This window comes from Balaenoptera physalus, assembly GCF_965194825.1.
Source record: "Balaenoptera physalus genome assembly, chromosome: 7".
In the NCBI taxonomy this organism is placed as follows: Eukaryota; Metazoa; Chordata; class Mammalia; order Artiodactyla; family Balaenopteridae; genus Balaenoptera; species Balaenoptera physalus.
The window spans coordinates 7291196-7312713 of NC_138886.1; the positions used below are offsets into that span (position 1 = coordinate 7291196).

The window sequence follows — 21518 nt, forward strand, 5'->3', positions numbered from 1 at the left end:
CCCTTTCCTGGGCCTCAGCTTCCAACTAGGCAGTATACCTGTCATCTTGTCCTCTTCCTTACACGTTCCTCACCTGCAGTAAGCTACTGAGTTATCGTTTCAGGGATGTAGACCTTCCCTGCTCAACTATACAAGGCCTCCCGGCTGGTCTTTTCACTGCTGAACCCTCGATGCCTATAGCAGTGACTGCACAGAGCAGATGGTGCAGTAAACATTGGATGGAAGAGCAGGACTACAGTTCAGGGTTTCCTTGACTTTTGGATTTCATGAACATGAAATTTATCATAATATCAGGACAATAGAAAAGGAAAGCCAAAATTTCAGGATCCTTCCCAAGAAAAAACAGTTGGCAGCCTCACAATGTTTTTTCTCTACACCTATATGTGCATAATTGTCTTTTTTTTTTTTAGAAGGGAAATTTTATTTTATTTATTTTATTTTTGGCTGCGTTGGGTCTTCATTGCTGCACTCAGCCAGCTGGGCTGTTCTTTGTTGCAGTGCCCGGGCTTCTCCTTGCAGTGGCTTCTCCTGTCGTGGAGCACACGCTCTAGGTGCTCGGCCTCAGTAGTTGTGGCGTGCAGGCTTCAGTAGTTGTTGCTCGTGGGCTCTAGAGTGCAGGCTCAGTAGTTGTGGCGCATGGGCTTAGTTGCTCCGCGGCATGTGGGATCTTCCTAGATCGGGGATCAAACCCTTGTCCCCTGCATTGGCAGGCAGATTTTTTTTTCTTTTAATAAATTTATTTATATATTTTTGGCTGTGTTGGGTCTTTGTTGCTGTGCACGGGCTTTTTAGCTGCAGAAAGCGGGGGCTACTCTTCATTGCAGTGCTTTCTTTTGTTGCAGAGCACGGGCTCTAGGAGCGCGGGCTTCAGTAGTTGCAGCACGCAGGCTCAGTAGTTGTGGTTCATGGGCTCTGGAGTGCAGGCTCAGTAGTTGTGGCGCACGGGCTTAGTTGCTCCGCAGCACGTGGGATCTTCCTGGACCAGGGCTCGAACCTGTGTCCCCTGCAGTGGCAGGCGGATTCTCAACCACTGCACCACCAGGGAACTCCTGTCCTTATTTTTTAAATTTCTCCACAGATCAGTGAAAAATTTGTCACTGGACTGTATAATCTCGAAACCCCCTCCAGCTCTCAGCTGCTGCCCATCAGGATTTCACTACTCCATGGAGCAAGCACAGGGACACCTGTTCCTTTATTCACTCATCCCACAATTTCTGCTCCCACTATGTGCTAGGTACTGTGCTAAATGTTTCTTCAGAATACAAAGATTATGTTCCTTTGCATGAAATATAAGAAATGAATAAATGTTGACTTAATTGCACATCAGGACAGGAATTTTTTCCAGGTTAAAAAAAAAATACCACCAGCCCTTTGAAAGATTGATTAGGAAGACAGGGAAAAACACAACGTGTTAAGAAAAAAAGACAGTTGGCTATCAATTGGAAAAAAATAAAGGTCTGTTCTTACCTCACATCTGACAGGAAAGTAAATTCTGAATGAATTAAAGCTCTGCAAGGGAAAGAAACCTATGGGATTAGAAGAAAACTATATAGAAAAATGTTTTGAATCTTGGAGAAGGAAGACATAAGGCCCAGAAGCCATGAAATATAAGACAGATATATAACTACCTAAAATTTTCAGTCTCTAAATGGTAAAGGAAAAGACAAGCATCAACAGGGGAAAATATGTGTACCCTTTATGATAAAGGGTTAATCTCCCTAATGTATAGAGAGTTCTTAAATCAACAAGAACAAGACAAACACCCCAAGAAGAAGAAAAAAAAAGCATTCAGTCATTCAAGAAATGTACTGAGTGCCTACAACGTGCCAGGTATGTCCTAGGTATTGGGAATTTAGGAGTGAATAAAAGACAAAAATCTCTGCCTTCGAAGCATTGACGTTTTAGTGAGGGGAGTTAGACGTTAAATAAGGTAAAAAAGTAAACTAAATGGTACATCAGATGGTGATAAATTCCGACAGGGGAAAATAAAACAGGAGTGGGCAGTGGGAGGGGCTGCAATTTTACATAGGGGGTCAGGAAAACTGCTCTGAGGTGATGTCTAAGCAAACACCTGAAGGAGGTAAGACAACAAAGCTTATAAGCAGGCACTTCAAAGAAGAAATAAAAATGTCTCACTAGAACCTGAAATAACAATACATTGGACTAATACTCAGAGGAATATGAATTGAACAACCATATTGTGCCTCTTGGTCTGGGAAAAGTCATCAGTATTTATTGTACCCACCATCACTTGGTTGTAGAGAAACAGACCTCTCTCAAACAGCTTTAAAGAGAGTTAACCTGTACAGAGTTTTCACAGAGCAATTTGACAAGCACTAATACAATTTTTTTAACTTTTTATATTGAAATATTATAGGTTCTCCCCAGTGGTTTCTTTTTTCTTTTTCTTCTTTTTCTTTTTTTTTTTTTTTGGCTGCGCTGCGCGGCTTGCGGGATCTTAGTTCCCCAATCAAGGATTGAACTCGGGCCCTCAGCAGTGAAAGCATGGAGTCCTAACCCCTGGACCGCCAGGGAATTCCTCTGGTTTCATTTTAATACAATTTTACCAACTTCCGGATATAACTGATGTTCCGTAGACTACACATATTTAAAGTGTACACTTTTATAGGTTTAGATATGTATGTAGCTGTGAAACCACAATTAAAATAATAAACACATCCACCGCCCCCAAAATTCCTCCTGCCCTTTTGTATCTCCTCCCTTCTTCCTCTTTTTGTACATCCCGCCCCACCTCCATACCCAGGCAACCACTGGCCTGCTTTCTGTTGCTATAGATTAGTTTGCGTTTTCTAGAATTGTTGATTTTTTTTATCTGGCTCCTTTCGCTAAGCATAATTATTCTGAGATTTGTACATGTTGTAGCATGTATCAGCACTTCATTCCTTTTTATGGCCGTAGATTCCATTACTAGATGAATCAACCATAGTTTATCCACTCATCTAGGTTGAACATTTGGGTTGTTTCCATTTTTTGGCTATTACACCTAAAGCTGCTATGAACATTCATGCGCAAGTCTTTATATGTACATATATTTTCTTCTCTCTTGGAGTGGAATGGCTGGATGAATTTTAAAATTTTAAACTGCTAAACCATTTTCCAAAATGGTTGTATCATTTTACACCCACACCAGAAGTGTATGAAAGTTTCTGTTGTACTATGCCCTCACCAACACTTAGCGTGGTTGGTCTTTTTTATTTTACACATTCTAGTAGGTATGTAATGGTATTTTATTGTTGTTCTAATATGCGTTTCCTTAAAGACTAATCACAGGGACTTCACCGGTGGTCCAGGGGTAAAGAATCCGCCTTCCAATGCAGGGGACACGGGTTCAATACCAGGTCGCGGAACTAGGATCCTACATGCCACGGGGCAACTAAGCCCGCGCGCCACAACTAGAGAGAAGCCCACACACCGCAACTAGAGAGAAGCCCAGGCACTGCTACTAAGACACCCTACACAGCCAAAAAAAAAAGACTAAGCATCTTTTCATGTGTTTGCCATCTATATATATTCTTTGGGGAAGTTATCTGTTCAAATCTATTTCCCTTTTTTTTATTGAATTGCTTATTTGCTTATTGAAATTGAGTTTTGGGAATTCTTTAGATTTTCTGGACGCACATCTTTTTTATTTTTAACTGTGGCAAAATGAACATAACATAAAATTTACCATCCTAACCACTTCTAGGTATACAATTCAGTAGTGTTAAGTACACTCACATTGTTGTGCATCTAATATCCAGAACTCTTTTCATCCTGCAAAATTGAAACTCTACACCCACTAAACAGCTCCCCATTCTCCCTCCCCAAGCCTCTAGCAACCTCCATTCTACTTTCTGTCCCTATGAATTTGACTACTCTAGGTATCTCACATAAATGAGATAGTACAGTATTTATCTTTTTTTTGTGACTGGCTTATTTCATTTAGTATAATGTCCTCAAGGTTCATCCATGTTTCCGCATGAGTCAGAATTTCCTTCTTTTTTAAGACTGAATAATACTTAATGTTTTGTTTATCCATTCATTCATCCATCAATGGACACTTGGGTTGCTTCCACTTTTGGGCTATTGCAAATAATGCTGCTATGAACATGGGTATACAAATATCTCTTCAAGACCCTGTTTTCAATGCTTTGGGGTATATATCCAGAAGGTAAATTGCTGGACCATATGGTAATCCTATTCTTAATTTTTTAGAAACTGCCATACTATTTTCCATAATGGCTATACCCATTTACATTTTCACCAACAGTGCATAGAGTTTCAATTTCTCCACATACTCACCAACACTTGTTATTTTCTATTTTTATGATCATAGTCATCTTAATGGGTATGATGTGGTATGTCTTCTTAAAATATGTGATTTGCAGATATTTTCTTGTGGTTTGTGGCTTGCCTTTATAACTCTTAACAGTTTTTTTTTTTCCAAAGAGCATTAGTTCCTAATTTTGATAAAGTCTGCACTCCCTTTGATGTCATAGCCCTCAAACTTTTACATACTCTGATATCACAAAGATTTTCTCCTACATGTTTTATCGTTTTAGGTTCTACATTTAGATCTATGATCAACTTTAAAATGTTTACAATCCATCTTGAGTTAATTTTGATAGTGTGAGTTATGTATCAAAGTTCATTTATTTTCATATGAATATCTAATTGTCCCAGCACCATTTGTTGAAAAAGTAATCCTTTCTCCAACTGAACTGCCTTTGCAACTTTGGCAAAACCAATCATAAACACGCAGGATCTATTTCTGGACTCTCTGTTGCATCACACTGATCTCCTTGTCTATTCTTTTGGCCTCACAACACTACTTAAGTAGCTCTGTAAGCCTTGAAGCTCCATGCTGTAACTCTATAATTCTGTAGCTCTATAATGTCTTTAAGTTAAATAGTGTAAGTCCATCAACTCTTTTGATGGTTACTTTGGCTTTTGCTCTTGATAATTTGCATTGTATATGAACTTCAGAATCCGCTTCTCAATTTCTAGGAAACAAAATTTGCTGGGATTTTGGTTGGGACTGCTTTGAAACTACAAATCAATTTGGAAAGAATTGATATCCTAACATTATTGAATCATCTGACCCATGAACATAATATATGGCTCCATTTATTTAGGTCTTTAATTTCTCTTAGCTGTGTTTTGTAGTCTTCAGTGTACAGGCCTTACACATAATTGGTCATATTTATTCCTAAGTAATGCACATTTTTTGATGCTATCATAAACGGTATTTTTTAAAATTTCAATATCTAACTATTTATTACTGGAATACAGAAATAAAATTGCTTTTTATTTGTTTTTGTTATTACTTATAATGATAAAATTAATTTCTAATAATACATTATTTATTTATTTTTAAATATTTTATTTATTTATTTATTTATTTTCTTTATTTTTTGGGGGTGCATCGGGGCTTAGTTGCGGCATGCAGGATCTTTCATTGTGGCGCGGGCTCTGCGTTGTGGCGTGTGGGCTTCTCTCTAGTTGTGGCATGCGGGTTTTCTCTCTTTAGTTGTGGCACATGGGCTCCAGGGTGCATGGGCTCTGTAGCTTGCGGGACGTGGCCTCTCATGTTGAGGTGCGCGAGCTCAGTAGTTGCGGCTGGTGGGCTTAGTTGCCCCACAGCATGTGGGATCTTAGTTCCCCGAGCAGGGATCAAACCCGCGTCCCCTGCAGTGGAAGGCAGATTCTTTACCAGTGGACTACCAGGGAAATCCCTATTATTTATTTTTAATTGCTTTTCTTGATCTCGTATCCAGAAATCTTGCTAAACTCAATCATTAGTTTGAGGACTTCCCTGCCGCGGAGCAACTAAGCCTGTGCGCCACAACTGCTGAGCCTGCGCTCTAGAGTCCGCAGGCCACAACTACTGAAGCCCGTGCACCTAGAGCCTATGCTCTGCAATAAAGAGAAGCCACCGCAGTGAGAAGCCTGCGCACCGCAAATTTATAAAAAAAAAAAGAATTCAGTTTATTCTGTATTTATTCTGTTGAAAATTGTTAAAATTTTTGCATCTATATTCACAAGGGATATTGGTCTATAGTTTTATATTCTTGTCATGTCTTTGTCTATCTTTGGTATCAGGGTAGTGATGGCCTCATAAAATGAGTAGGAATGTCTTCCCTCCCCTTCAATTTTTTTTTTTTTTAATTTATTTTTGGCTGTGTTGGGTCTTCGTTTCTGTGCAAGGGCTTTCTCCAGTTGCGGCGAGCGGGAGCCACTCTTCATCGCGGTGCGCGGGCCTCCCACTGTCGCGGCCTCTCTTGTTGCGGAGCACAGGCTCCAGATGCGCAGGCTCAGTAGTTGTGGCTCACGGGCGTAGCTGCTCCGCGGCATGTGGGATCTTCCCGGACCAGGGCACGAACCCGTGTCCCCTGCACTGGCAGGTGGATTCCTAACCACTGCGCCACCAGGGAAGCCCCCTCCCCTTCAATTTTATGGAAGTTGTGTAGAACTGGTATTATTTGGTATATTTACCCCTTAAGTGGTAGAATTTATGAGAGAATTATTTTTAATTTTTAATAAATTTATTTTATTGGTGTAGTTGATTTACAATGTTGTGTTAATTTCTGCTGTACAGCAAAGTGATTCAGTTACACACATATATATACATACATTCTTTTTCATATTCTTTTTTTAACGTTTATTTTTTATTTATTTTTTCTTATTAGTCATCCATTTTATACACATCAGTGTATACATGTCAATCCCAATCACCCAATTCATCACACCACCACCCCACCGCCCGCCGCTTTCCCCCCTTGGTGTCCATATGATTGTCTTCTACATCTGTGTCTCAATTTCTGCCCTGCAAACTGGTTCATCTGTACCATTTTTCTAGGTTCCACATACATGCGTTAATATATGATATTTGTTTTTCTCTTTCTGCCTTACTTCACTCTGTATGACAGTCTCTAGATCCATCCATGTCTCAACAAATGACCCAATTTCGTTCCTTTTTATGGCTGAGTAATATTCCATTGTATATATGTACCACATCTTCTTTATCCATTCGTCTGTCGATGGGCATTTAGGTTGCTTCCATGACCTGGCTATTGTAAATAGTGCTGCAATGAACATTGGGGTGCATGTGTCTTTTTGAATTATGGTTTTCTCTGGGTATATGCCCAGTAGTAGGATTGCTGGGTCATATGGTAGTTCTATTTTTAGTTTTTTAGGGAACCTCCATACTGTTCTCCATAGAGGTTGTATCAATTTACATTCCCACCAACAGTGCAAGAGGGTTCCCTTTTCTCCACACCCTCTCCAGCATTTGTTGCTTGTAGATTTTCTGATGATGCCCATTCTAACTGGTGTGAGGTGATACCTCATTGTAGTTTTGATTTGTATTTCTCTAGTAATTAGTGATGTTGAGCATCTTTTCATGTGCTTCTTGGCCATCTGTATGTCTTCTTTGGAGAAATGTCTATTTAGGTCTTCTGCCTAAATTTGTCAACCAAATTCCACCAATAAGAAGATTGTGCAATTACTGGAATACAATGCAACCATTCAAAAGAATTAAACAGGATTATATGATCTGACATAAAAAGTGATAAAAATATGTCACAGAACAATTTGTACAGTATGATCCTATTTATGTTGTTAAATCCATCCTGCATTATGAGTTTACATATACACGTTTATAAATGTATTTTTAACACCTTTATTGGGATATAATTCACATACCGTTTTTTTTCTTTTTTTTTTTTTTTTGGTCTTCATTGCTGTGTGCGGGCTTTCTCTAGTTGTGCCGAGCGGGGGCTACTCTTTGTTGTGATGCGCGGGCTTCTCATTGCAGTGGCTTCTCTTGTTGGGGAGCACGGGCTCTAGGCATGTGGGCTCAGTAGTTGTGGCTCGCAGGCTCTAGAGCGCAGGCTCAGTAGTTGTGGCGCACGGGCTTAGTTGCTCCGCAGAATGTGGGATCTTCCCGGACCAGGGCTCAAACCTGTGTCCCCTGCATTGGCAGGAGGATTCTTAACCACTGTGCCACCAGGGAAGCCCCGCACATACAATACATTTAGAGCATACATTTAAAGTGAACAATTCACTGTTTCTCAGAATATCCACAGAGCTGTACATATACAACTATCATCCATCAACCATGCAATGATCATCACCATCTAATTTTAGATCATTTTCATTACCCCAGAAAGAAACCCTGTACCCATTAGCAGTAATTCCTTTTTCCCCACCCCCTCAGCCCTAGGCAACCACTAATCTACTTTCTGTCTCTATAGATTTGTGTATTCTGGACATAGGAATATAATCATAAATGTATCATCTTTTGTGACTGGTATCTTTCATTTAGCATGTTTTCAAGTTCCATGCATATTGTAGCACGTATCACTACTTCATTCCTTTTTCTCGCCAAATAATATTCCATTGTATGACTATATTATTCCATATCATATTCATTCACCAGTTGAAGGACATTTGGGTTATTTCCACTTCTTGTCTATTATGAATAATGGTGCTGTGAAAATTTTCTCTTGGGTATATACTTAGAAGTGGAATTGCAAGGTTATATGATAAGTCTATGTTTAACTTTTTTGAAGAACTGCCAAACTGTTTTCCAAAGCTGCTGCACCATTTTAAATTCCCATCGGCAAAGTAGGAGGGTTCCCATTTCTCCACATCCTGGCCAATACTTGTTATTGTCTATCTCTTTGATCGTATCCATCCTAGGATATGAAGTTGTATCTCTTTGAGGTTTTGATTTACATTTCCCTGATGACTAATGATGTTGAGTATCTTTTCCTGTGTTTCTTGGCCATTTGCATATCTTCTTTGGAGAAATGTCTAGTCAGCTCTTTTGCTTATTTTACATTAGGTTACTTGTCTTTTTATTATTTAGTCATAAATTCTTTATATAGTCTGGATTACTAGTTCTTTACCAGATATGTGATTTGCAAATATCTTCTCCCATTCTGTGAGTTGTGTTTTCACTTTCTTTGATGGTGCCCTTTGAAGCACAAAAGTTTTTAATTTTGATGAAATCCAGTTTGTCTATTTTTTTCTCTTGTGCTTATGCTTTTGGTGTCATATCTAAGAAACCATTGCCTAACCCTAAATCACAAAGACTTATGCCTTTATTTTCTCCTAAGAATTTTATAGTTTTAGCTCTTACATATGCATGCATATTTTTAAAGGACTAAGGGGATGGATACTCACCAAACTGTTAAAGAGTGGTCCCCTCTGGGGAAGGGAATGAAATTGGGGTTGGGTTAGGGTTTGAATGGGACTTTTCATTTTTTCCACCATATATTTCTGTATTGTTTGGATTTTTTATTTAAACAAGCACATCTTATTTTGGGAATCCAAAATCAAAAGACTTTTTAAAGGATTCAAAATTGTACAAACATGCTTACACATAGTCAAAGACTAAAAGATACTGTGCAGAACGAAAACATCCACAGAACTAGTTATTAGAATTAGGAGGAGGGTCGTGTCAAGAAAGGGTTCCTCAAGAAAATAGCATCTAAACTTAGACCAGAACGACGAGGAGTGTGTGCTGGATATAGATGGGAGCAAGAAAAGTGTTTAGTAGGGAAGAAATTATTTCAGCCTATGGAAGAGAAGAGGATCATTAAAAGAACCAAAAATGCTTTAAACTGTCTGGATTGGAGAATGAAAGCGTGGCGGGGGGGGTGCAAATAAAGGTAGAGGGTGGGGAGAGAGACAGGGGACAGATCATCCTTGTCTACCTTAAGGGTTATAAGCAGCGGGGTGCCCTGGTCAGATTTATTGGTTTTGGAAAATTCACTGTCGAACTGTGGAGAGAATGAGGGGAGGGAGCAGGGAGTTCTGTTAGGAGGCTGTTGCAGAAATCCAGAGGAGAAATGATGGTGGACAGAGTCGGGCACTACTGGCGGAGGAGGGGAGGGGCTGGTTTGAGAGATCCTTAGGACTTGGCGACTGGAAGAGGAGCTGAGGGAAACGCAGGGGCCAAGGCCGACTCCCCATTTCCCAGGTGACAACCGTGTTGCCTGGAGGGCGCATTAACTAGCTGGAGAAGTAGCAGAGCGTTTGGGGGGGAAGATGGTGACCGCTTTTGGACGCGTGGGTGCGAGCTACCTGCAGATAAGCCAGGGATAGATGTTCAATAGGGTGCTGGATGTAGGGGCTGGCGCTGGAGGCAAGTCCATGCTGACGAGGAAGGTGGAGTCAGTCCGCCCTTAACCATTCCCTGGACTCCGGGAAACCGCAAGCCAGAACGGGCCCGGAAGCCGGTGTCACCGAGCGGGTCCTCCCCAGCTCCCCCAGCCCAGCGAGAGCCCGTGAGAAGCGCGCTGAGGACTGGGGTGGAGACCAACCGCTCCCTCCTCCAAGCGCAGACCCAGCCGGTGTCCGGGAGGGGAGCCGCCGCGGGGCTCCGGAACCTTCGGCCGCCGCCGCCCGCGTTCGCCGCGGGACCCATCGGGGGAACCCGTTAGCTGTTGCTAAGGGGCGGCCCCGGAAGTGACGCGCCCCGGGTTTGTTGACAGCGGAGGCGGCGGCGGCTGCAGGCTGCGAGCCGTAGGAGCCGGATCGGGGGAGGGGCCGGGCCCCGGAGCCAGCACCCGGCGTCCCTCAGCCCCGCCCGCCGCCCTAAGGGCAAGGTAATGGCCACGGAGTCCCCCCGGCGCGACCCCCATCCCGCCTCGGGCTCCGGTCCCTGGGATCCCAAGCTCCGCCCCTCCGACCCCCGTCTTCCGCAGACCCCGGCCCTAGCCCGATGAGATCCCATGCCTCCCCAGCATCTCCCGGGCCGCATCCTCCGCTCCTCCTCGCCGAGGAAGCATCCCGTCCGCTCCCGGGGCCAAGGGATATCTCTGCGTCCTCCCCCCTTCCCTTCTTGCCTCCGGTGCCTCACTATCGCCGCTGCAACCATTTGCAAAGGTCCATCTCGGCCAGTGGTGGGAGGACTCCCTTCTCTACCCCTGCTGCCAGGTCTGAGAAACATGCCTTTAAAAGTGAGCACCCTTCCTCCAGAAAGAAAATGACGCCCTGGCGCATGCCCCTACAAAATGGGGGATAGATGCAGGGCTGAAAGAGGCAGCCTCTGCCCCTCCTACCTGTTGGATGAGCCTAAGTTTCCCCAAAGCAGTGCTTGAAAGCTCAGGGGTGACAAGGCGCGGGGAAATCCAACAGGGTGGCAAAGGGATGGGATGGTAGCAAACCTAAGGGCCAAGGGAGCCTGATAGGTGAGTTGAAAGTGAAACTGACTGCTGGCTGCTATAGCTCTGTGGGTGGAACTTGACTTGGCTGCTTTTTGGCCCAAGGAGTCCAAGACTTCCAGTCTTTGTGCCTGTCAGCACATTTGATTTTTAAATTAGAGGGGGAATGCTTGATGCCCCCATGGAAAAATCACCCCCTATGATCTTTCCCACAGAATGTTTCTCTTCAGGGTTCAAACTGGTTAGAATGAGCATTGATGACAGCTTTGAAAAGGGTCACAGGAGAGTGTACTTAGGGCAGGAGGTGGTTGCCAGTGGTGAGGGGGTCTCTCTGTTTCAGTTCACTAGTTCATTCAGCAAATCAGAAATATATGTAAGGTGGAGAAAAATATGTGTAGGGTGGAGAAAAATAGAGCAGGATGGGCCACGGTAAGTGCCAGAGAGTGGGGTTGCCCTTTTTATAGAGGGTGGTCAGAGAAGGGTTCTAATAAGGTGATATCTGAGCAAAGCCCTGAAGGGAGGGAGGGAGCAAGCCATGCAGCAAGCGCAAAGGTCCTGAGGTAGTATATCTGATGATTTTTAAAAACAGCAGGAGGACAGTAGGGCTGGAGCAGAGTGAAGGAGAGGAAGAGTGGTTGACAAGGAAGTCAGAGAAGAGTAGGGGCCAGATATTGGTGGGGAGGATATCAGGGGCTGTTCATGTGATGTAGGGTCACAGGGTGTCTAATGGGGCACCCTTTCAGAACTGTATTAATTTGAAGTGTCTGGTGGTCAGAGAAAATACAGATTTGTTCTAGATGACAAATGGACATTGTGCTCTGGCCTGGCATTGTAAGTCCCCTTTCTCCACCTTTATAATGGCCACTGATGGAATAAATTTTAAAAGGACAGCCATAGAACACTGTAGTTAAATCTGGTCATGCCACTTGCTTTTTGGTTGTGAGAACTTGGGCAAGTCAAGCAGCCAAGTCAAGTACCACCCACAGAGCTATAGTAGCCAGCAGTCAGTTTCACTTTCAACTCACCTTTTCCCACCTCAACGTCCTCATCTGTAAAAATAGGATTGTTGGGCTAAATGAGAGGTCATGCACTGAAGCGCTTAGTGCATTATTTAGCACATATTAAATCCTCAGGACATTGCAGGTATGCTGATGGCAATGACAATGGTGAGGAAATATTTGCATGTGTCTACCTCAAAGCCTTTCTTTTTAGCACCAGCTGATGATGTCATCAGCTGTTGGCTGCCTCCCTGAACTAGTAGAATTTTGGAGAACAGTGGAGAGGCAAAGTGGAAACTTGCTGTCACCCCTCAGTGGGAACAGTGGTTGCACATCACTGTCATGGTGGCTTGGTCCTGTCTTTTTTCACACCAGTGGAAGGTTATGGGGGCTTTTTTTTTTTTTTTTAAAGAGCAAGCAAATCCCTATTCTGCCATATAATATAGGCTAAATGATGGTGTTGAAATAAATATGACATGGAGATGGGTTGGGAAGGGCAGTATATGTTGGCTCTGTTTGTGTGGTTGGGTTGTGTGTGGCGGATTTGCTGGAGACTGTTGATCCTAGATGTGCCCAGCAGAGGCTGAGATTTTGCAGCCTGCCTTATAGGGAGTGGAACAATGGTTGCTCTCTCTCCTCAACCCCCAAGCCTGGACTATGTCATCAGGCCTGGGTCATAAGCTGAGCAGGGCAGCTGGGCCAGAGGATTTGAAAATGAAAAGTCAGAGCACACCAACGCTGAGAGCCAGGGTGCTGGAGCCGGTTGTTGGGGGTAGAAGCGCGGACTAGTCATCTGGGGAGCTGGGTTCAAGCCCAGCTCTGCTCTGGTTCACTGTGTGAACTTGGGCAAGTCCTATCCCCTGCCTGCGCCTCAGTTTTCCTATCTCTACACTAACTGAAGGCTACTGGGAGGATGAAAGAGTTCGGTGCATTCTAAAGCTCTCTACAAAGGTTAAAAACAGTTCTTGTTATCATTAGCACCACCAGGATTCTGCAACTTATTTTTGGGCAGAGGGCTTCAGTACCTCAGCTGTTCTTGACCCCCGAAATGCGAGTTCAGAGACCCCTGTTGGATCATTTACTTTGAGACCAACATCCTATATCTGGTTCAATCACTGAAGCTGATTTTCCAGCTTCAGAAATGAACAGAAGGATCTCTCCAAGCATTATTCTTAGGAAATCACTCCATAATTATTGGTTACCACCTTCTTGCCATTATTTCATGGCATCTGCTCAGCAACCCCATGTGGTAGGTTTGCAACCCATTGACAGATAAGGACCCTGATGAATATTGAGGCTGGTAAATATTTCCTGTGGACCTCATGGAGCTGAGGCTCCTTCACCTGCAACCAACCAGTCATGCACTCACTGTGTCATGGAGACCCCATGGGTCACACTAGGTCTTGTCCTCAGGAAGCTTCTAGCCCTGTGGTCAAAAAATGATATATGCCTGTAGAATAGTTACCGGTGATGCCCGATCATCTATGCTCAGTGCCCAGGACCCTCCAGGTTGTAAGCAGGCAAAGGCTCATGCCGCAGAAGGGAGACCTGAGGCTTGGAGAAACAGTTCCTGCCCATAGCATAATGGTGGAGAGAGCCAGGCACTTACTGGGGGACTTGGGCACATCATTGCACATCTTTGAACCATAGTTTCTTCATCTGGAAAACCAGAGAGTATGTCCTTATAGGTTATTTGTGGCTTCAATGAAAACATGCATGGAAAGCTCAAAATCCTGGGTCTCAAACTAATGAATACATGTATACATACTGATATGTACATATAGACCCTTGTACATATACATAGTCTGTGGCCAGTTACGTCACCACTGAGTCTCAGCTGCCTCATCTGTAAGTTGTCGATTATAATTCCTGCCTCGTGTGGTTGTTGGGAGAATTAAGTGAGTTAATGCATGTGGAGTACTTAGCAGAGTCCTTGGAATACGGTGCTCAGTATGGCTGTGATCACTGTTTGACTGCCGGCCTGGAACCCAGGTATCCCCAAGGCCCTCTGCCTCCAAGTGACACCAGTGAGGGGCAATGCGCATTCCCCCCTCATATCTTCCTAATGTAACCCACCCTGCAGATTAGTCTGTGCAGGTCAGTGACCCCCTGGGATGCCCTCAGATCCTCAACTGCACCCCTGCCCCCAGGGGGCCCCTGGCACTTGCCCTGGCTCCCTTCACATCAGCCTTCCACCCCCAATATCTGGCCTGTGATCCGCTCCCTCCTGGAAAGCTTCCAGCCTCTGTAAATAGGATATTTGTTTGGGTTTTCCCCCCAGCTCCTGGGTTAATATTTCACAGGGTGGGTGCCGCTCCAAGGCTCAGAGCTTCTGGCTCCCCCAGCCAACAGAGAGGCTGGGGGTCAGGACGCTCGTGGGGTCCCATGCTCCCTCCTCTGGACCTCACATTCTCTTCCCCCTACATTGGATAGACAGAAGACTGGATGGTTTGGTGAGAAGCATGGGTTTGGTTTAGGTTTGGATTGTGTCCCACTCTTGTTAGTTGTGTGATTTTATTTATTTATTTATTTTTGGCTGTGTTGGGTCTTCACTGCTGAGCGTGGGCTTTCTCTAGTTGCGGCGAGTAAGGGCTACTTTTCGTTGCGGTGTGTAGGCTTCTCATTGCGGTGGCTTCTCTTGTTGCGGAGCACGGGCTCTAGGCACGCGGGCTTCAGTAGTTGTGGCACGCAGGCTCAGTAGTTGTGGCTCGTGGGCTCTAGAGCACAGGCTCAGCAGTTGTGGCGCACGGGCTTAGTTGCTCCGCGGCATGTGGGATCTTCCCGGACCAGGTCTCGAACCCGTGTCCCCTGCGTTGGCAGGTGGATTCTTAACCACTGAGCCACCAGGGACGTCCCTAGTTGTGTGATTTTAGACAATCCTCAGTGTCTTCGTCAGAAAACGGGGTAACAATCTCTACCTCACGGTTTTTTAGTGTGATAACTCAGGCAAGAACAAACCTTTATTCTGTTACATGCCAGGCACAGGCCGGGCCCTGAGGATCCAGGAGTGTGGAAGCGGAAAGTGCTCTTGTCCTCCTGGAGCTTGTGGGCTGGGGGAGGGGTCGTTAGACAGATTGTTATATAAATGATGAATTAGCCGCAAGCACAGGATCCTAGGGAATGTCGTCTGTTGGTTAAGTTAGAGACTACATGAAGTAAACCCCTTAAGGAGCTCAGACTGGAAGCAGCCAACTTGGAGGTGTCTGCTGCTATTCACTCTCCACTGCTGCCCACCCCCAGGATGTCCTAGCTCCTGGTGGATCCAGGCAAGAGACGGGATGGAGAAAGACACAGGGTTCTTCTTACCGTGTGCTCTTCTGTCATAATCAGAGTTCCCTCCATCTCCCGTTGCCAGAATCCCAGATGGCTGGTGCCTGCCACGAGAATGAGAAACCCTAGGGGCTGGGCATGGGGTGGGTAGAGATGGCCACCTCTGGCCGGTGCCAGGCTGCAGCTGGAAGGGGCCCAAGTGGCAGGGTGCTCCGGCCCCCAGGCCTCCAGCCTTGGTGCCAAGACAGATGGCTCCTTCCTCCTCCAGCTCACGCCAGCCCCCTGCAGCGGGGTCAGCACCGCGAAAACGTGGTTAGCAGATCTGTGCCACCTGCCCGGTATCTTTTGGAGGCTTTTGGTGATCTTGGCAGCTGACAAGGTGGTGTTTCTTCCACCTGCGGAGCAGGGTTAGGGCAGAGTGGCTACCTGGGTGACTGGGCTCATCCTGCAGAAAGGGCAAAGCCCCTGGCGGCTCTCGCATCCAGAGTGGTGAGGGTTCCACTGTGGCCACTGGGTGCCCAGCACTGTCCTGGGCATGGTGGGCAGGGGGAATCTGAGAGCGTGCCTTGCCTCCCAGGTTCCCTGCATGTGCTGCAACCCTACAACGTGTCAGGCCCACATGGGGTGTGCAGCCCCTTGTTCAGCCAATAGTCGTGGTATTGTGCCCATGGTGCCAGTGTCCCACACCCTCTGCCCTTTCAGCCTGTGAGCATCTTATCCTTCTTCCTGGAACGCCTTTCCCTTCTCTCCCCGCCACTGGAGTGAACTATGACTCATCTTTTGGGTCGCTGCTGAAATGTCACTTCCAAGGACTCCTGCCCTGACTCCCCAGTCCAGGGCAGGTCCTCTGGCATGGGCACCCAGAGTCCCAGGTCCCACCCTCTCCTTCAGAGCACTGGGCCCAGTTACGTGGCGTGGGTTTGTGTGCTTCTTAGGTGGAGATCTGTCTCGCTCCAGAGCCAGTGTGCTCCACGAGGACAAAGACCTTGTCTGGTTTCGCTCACCCTTGGACCTACAGTGCTCAATAGACAGTAACCCTGGGCTAAGTACAGGGATGATGTCAGAGGAGACAGCCCGGTTCCTGCCCTCGTGCAGCTGGCCGTCTGGCAGGGAAGCTGGATAATTAAAACAGCATCAGTCCCAAATGTTAGTAATTATGGTAGGGCCTATGGGGGCACACAGCAAGAGCACCCTGGCGGGTCAGGGAAGGCTTCCTGGAGGAAGTGACACTAAGGCCTGAGGGTGCATAGACATCAGCTGAGTCAAGAGGAGAGTTCAAAGGTAGTGTGGGCTGGAGTGGTTGGGAGATGCTTCCTGGAAGAGGGACATGAATGTGTTTGGGGGGTTGGGGGCAGTATTTAGAAAAGAAAGTGGATGACCAAAGGTCCGAAGGTGACCTTGTGCCTCTGGCGTATTGCCAGTACAACGAAGGAGGCCAGTTCAGCTGGAGTAGGGAGTCAGGGGGTGGTGAGTAGGCCGCAGAGCTGGTTCCACTTCTGGAAGCCCTGAATGACTGCTTGAAGAGATTGGACTTGGCAGTTTCCAGCAGGGTGCGTCTCCCTGCCAGCGGTGCTCCTTCTGGGTCAAGATCTGAAAGTGAGTGCAGGCAAAGGAAGGCCATGCCCAGGGTCCAGGCAGCCTGTTTCTTGTGCTTTTCCTCGAGGGTGTCACGGCACCACTGGGACAGCTGGCACAGTGGGCCTCGTGGCAGGAGACCCAGGCCTGAGAAGCAAGGGCCTGGAGCTGGGGAGGAACAGACCTTGCTCTAGGGCCCAGGGCAGGTGAGGTAGGAGAAAGGGATGATGATGATGAAAGCTGCCTTTTAGTGAGCAGTTACTATGTGCCAGGCACCACGCTAAGCCCTTTCTGTATTGTTCCGTGTTATCTGCACACAGTGTTCTCTGTTTTAGAGAAGAAACTGAGGCACAGAGGTGAAGACGCTTGCCCAAGTTCACCAGCTCTTAAGCAGCAGGGCTGAGACTTGGAGCTGGGTTGGCCTGGCCCCAGAGCTCTTAGAGCACGGTCACCCGTGAGTGGTGCTGCCAGAATTTAGAACTGGCCATTGCAAAGGGCACAGCGTTCTGTGGCCGCCCACTCGGTTTCCTGAGCAGCCTGGAAGGCTCACATGTGGACTAGGAGGCTCCAAGAAGCCAGGGGCAAACTGAACTCCTGCATAACCCTCCAAGAGATGAGGTTCACATGCCAGTTTGGACAGAGTAGCCCCTCTTTCTGAGCTTGAGTTTCCTCATCTGTAAGCTGGGCTCATAACCACCATTTGTTGTGCACTGAGTCATCTCAAGCTTGAGATGAGGCATTTTCCCAACAGCCCTGTGAAGTGGGGATTGTTGTCCCCATTTTCCAGGTGAGGAAACTGAGGTCCAGAGAGGTTAAGTAATACACCTGTGAATTGTGGAACTGGATTGAAACATAGATCTGTCTAACCTAGAGCCTTCACTTAAAAGAAAAAAAAGCGATAGCTATTGAAGGATAATATAGATAAGGAAAGGACCACAAAGCATGAGCAGACCGTTTGATGAATTTCCACAGGTGTACACACCTGTCCCAGCCCTCCCAGAGGCCCCCCTGCCACTTTCTAATTACTGCCTCCCTGCAAAGGTAATCACCACCCTTACTTCTAACACCATAGATTCATTTTGCCTATTTTTTTCCCCTTTCTAATGTAAACTCTCATAGGAAAATGGTTTGGGACTAATTCCTGACTGTCCTCAGGTCTATAAATGGTGGATTGTTTTCTATCTTGTTCACTCAACTTGAATGTGAAGGTTCAGTTTTCATTCTCTCCTAGCCACTTATTGTAGCTGAGGAGGCATAGTCAGTTAGATCGTTACTTAGCTGAACCCCGAATTCCTTTTAAACGTGGACCTCTTTGGTGTCCAGGCCATTTTCTTAACTTTTTGTTGGATCGCAATATACATTTTAAAAAGTGCACACGTCATAATATACAGCTCCCTGAATATTCACAGAGTGCACATGCCTGTACGCCCAGCACTCAGATAAGGGACTAGAAGCTTCTTAGCTCCGAACCAAACCCCCAAAGTAACCACAGTCCTGACTTCTGCCACCACAGATTAGATTTTCCTGGTTTTTGTTTGTTTGTTAGTTTTTTTGCCGTGCCACCCGGCATACAGGATCTTAGTTCCTTAACCAGGGATCGAACCCATGCCCCCTGCAGTGGAAGCGTGCAGTCCTAACCACTGGACCACTGGGAAGTCCCAGATTTTCCTGTTTTTTAACTTAAGGGAGTAAAACATAAATGGATTCATTCAGTATATGAGTATACACTCTTTTGCGTCTGGCTTCTTTCACTAAACATTGTGAGGTTCATCCGAGCTGTTGTGAGGTGGTACATTCTCATTGCTGTGTAGTGCTCCATTGGTGAGTGGACCGTAATATTCATTCTCACGTCAGTGGACATTTAGGTTCTGTTCTATTAGGAATAGTGCTGCTGTGGACATTTTGTCTGTGTCTTTTCGTGAACGTTTATATGCATTGCTGGTGGGTGTACATCTGGTAGTGGAGCTGCTGAACACTGAGCATATGTGTTTGTACAGCTTTAGTAGATAGTGTCACACAGTATTCCAGTTACACTCCCAGTTTACACCAATCCACACTCCCACCAGCAGTGTGGGTAACTTCCCCTCGTGCCATAGCTTCGCTATAACACAAGCTGGGTGTTGCCTGTATTACTGTTGTTTCCAATGGAGCCTTTCTGGTGGCTGCAAAATGGTATCTCATTATGGTTTTCCTTTCCTTTACGCTTATTGTCCATTTGTTTATCCTTTATGAAATGCCTGTTCAAGTCCTTTGCCTATTTTTTAACTGGATGCTATGTCCTGATCTGTAGAAGTTGTTTATATATTCTGAATACAAGCCTTTTGTTGGATATATTATTAGAAACGTCTTCCAGTAATAAACGGCTTGCCTTTTCTCTTTCTTTTTTTTTCCTATTTTTATATATTTATTTATTTATTTATTTTTGGCTGCGTTGGGTCTTCGTTGCCCAGTTGCGGCGAGTGGGGGCTACTCTTCGTTGCGGTGTGCGGGCTTCTCATTGCGGTGGCTTCTCTTGTTGCGGATCCTGGGCTCTAGGTGCGTGGGCTCAGTAGTTGTGGCTCGCGGGCTCTAGAGCACAGGCTCAGTAGTTGTGGCGCACAGGCTTAGTTGCTCCACGGCATGTGGGATCTTCCCAGACCAGGGCTCGAACCCGTGTTCCCTGCACTGGCAGGTGGATTCTTAACCACTGCGCCACCAGGGAGGTCCCTTGCCTTTTCTCTTTCTTAATGGTACCTTTTGATGAAAAGAATATTAAATTTTGAGGCAATCCAATTTATCAGTTTCTCTCTATGGTTTTTTTGTGACCTATTTAAGAAATTATTGCCTACTCTAAAATCATAAAGATATACTCCTATGTTTTCTTCTAGAAACCTATCGTTTTACCTTTCACGTACAGGTCTGTGGTCCATGTCAAATTAATTTTTGTGTGTGTATGAATGAAGGTTCTGCACTTCAGTACATATCAGTTTATCATTTTTCCCTTATGAGTCCTACTTAAGAAATATTTACCTATCTCAAGGTCATGAAGGTAGTAGGAGACTTCACTTTTTTTTTATTGAGGTATAGTTCATGTACAATATTATATGTTACAGGTGTACAACATACTGATTCACAATTGTAAAGGTTACACTTCATTTATAGTTACTATAAAATATTGGCTATATCCCTATGTTGTACAATATATCCTTATAGACTATTTATTTTATACATGATAGTTTGTACCTCTTACTCCCCTCCCCCTGTCTTGCCCCTCCCCCTTCCCTCTCCCCACTGGTAACCACTAGTTTGTTCTCTATTTCTGTGAGTCTGTTTCCTTTTTGTTATATTCACTAGTTTGTTCTATTTTTTAGATTCCACATGTAAGTGATATCATACAGTATTTGTGTTTCTCTGTCTGATGAGACCTTACTTTTTTTTTTTAGTATTTATTTATTTATTTGGCTGTGCTGCGTCTGATTTGCAGCACACGGGATCTTCATTGCCTCATGTGGGATCTTTAGTTGCAGCATGCGGGATCTAGTTCCCTGACCAGGGATCGAACCCGGGCCCCCAGCATCGGGAGCTCGGAGTCTTAACCACTGGACCACCAGGGAAGTCCCATGACCTTACTTTTTTAATAACAGTTTTATTGAGCTGTAATTCCTATGCCATACAGTTCATCTATTTAAAGTAGACAATTCAGTGGGTTTCGGGGATATTCACAGAGTTGTGCAACCATCACCACAGTCAATTTTAGAACATTTTCTTCCCCCCAAAAAGAAACCCACAGCCATTAGCAGTCACTACCCATCCCTGCCCCCCACAACCTCTTAGCCCCAGGCAACCGCTAATCTACTTCTGTCTCTGTAGGTTTGCCTTTTCTGGCTAAACATTTCATACAAATGGAATCATAAAATATGTGGCCTTTTGTGACTGGTTTCTTTCACTTAGCATAATGTTTTTAAGGTGCGGTGTTGTAGCGTGTGTCAGTACTTCATTCCTGTTATTGCTAAATAAGATTCCATTACATGGCTATACCATGTTTTTGTGTCTATCCGTTTATCCGTTGATGGGCATTTGAATTGTTTCCATTTTGACTATTATGGATAATACCACTATGTACAACTTTTATGTGGAAGTATATTTTCATTGCTCTCGTGAGGAGCCTTTATTCTTAATCATATACAATGAGATTCAGTGATGATGTGTCTTTAAAGCACTGGCACATACTAAGCGTACTAAGCATTCAAACAGTGACAGGTATATACAGGTTTTATATATATATATATACACACACACACACACACACACACACACACACACACACACACACACACACACACACACCAACGGACACCACAATTTAGCTGTTAACGAAAGACCCTGTAGGGAGTTCCCTGGCGGTCCAGTGGTTAGGACTCAGCGCTTTCACTGCCGTAGCCCGGGTTCAATCCCTGTTCAGGGAACTAAGATCCCACAAGCCATGAGGTGCGGCCAAAAAAAAAAAAGAAAGCCCCTGTAA

The 21518-nt window shown here is 45.2% G+C and overlaps 1 protein-coding gene across 2 annotated transcripts in view; it reads left to right on the forward strand.

The window, feature by feature from the left end:
- The first annotated feature begins 10466 nt into the window (after positions 1-10466).
- ZER1 (zyg-11 related cell cycle regulator) overlaps positions 10467-21518 on the forward strand; it is a 30589-nt gene continuing 19537 nt past the window's right edge. For both annotated transcript variants that reach the window (XM_082468342.1, XM_082468343.1), the window contains exon 1: positions 10467-10616. The gene's annotated coding sequence lies outside the window, so the exon portion shown is untranslated. The remainder of the gene's footprint in view (positions 10617-21518) is intronic.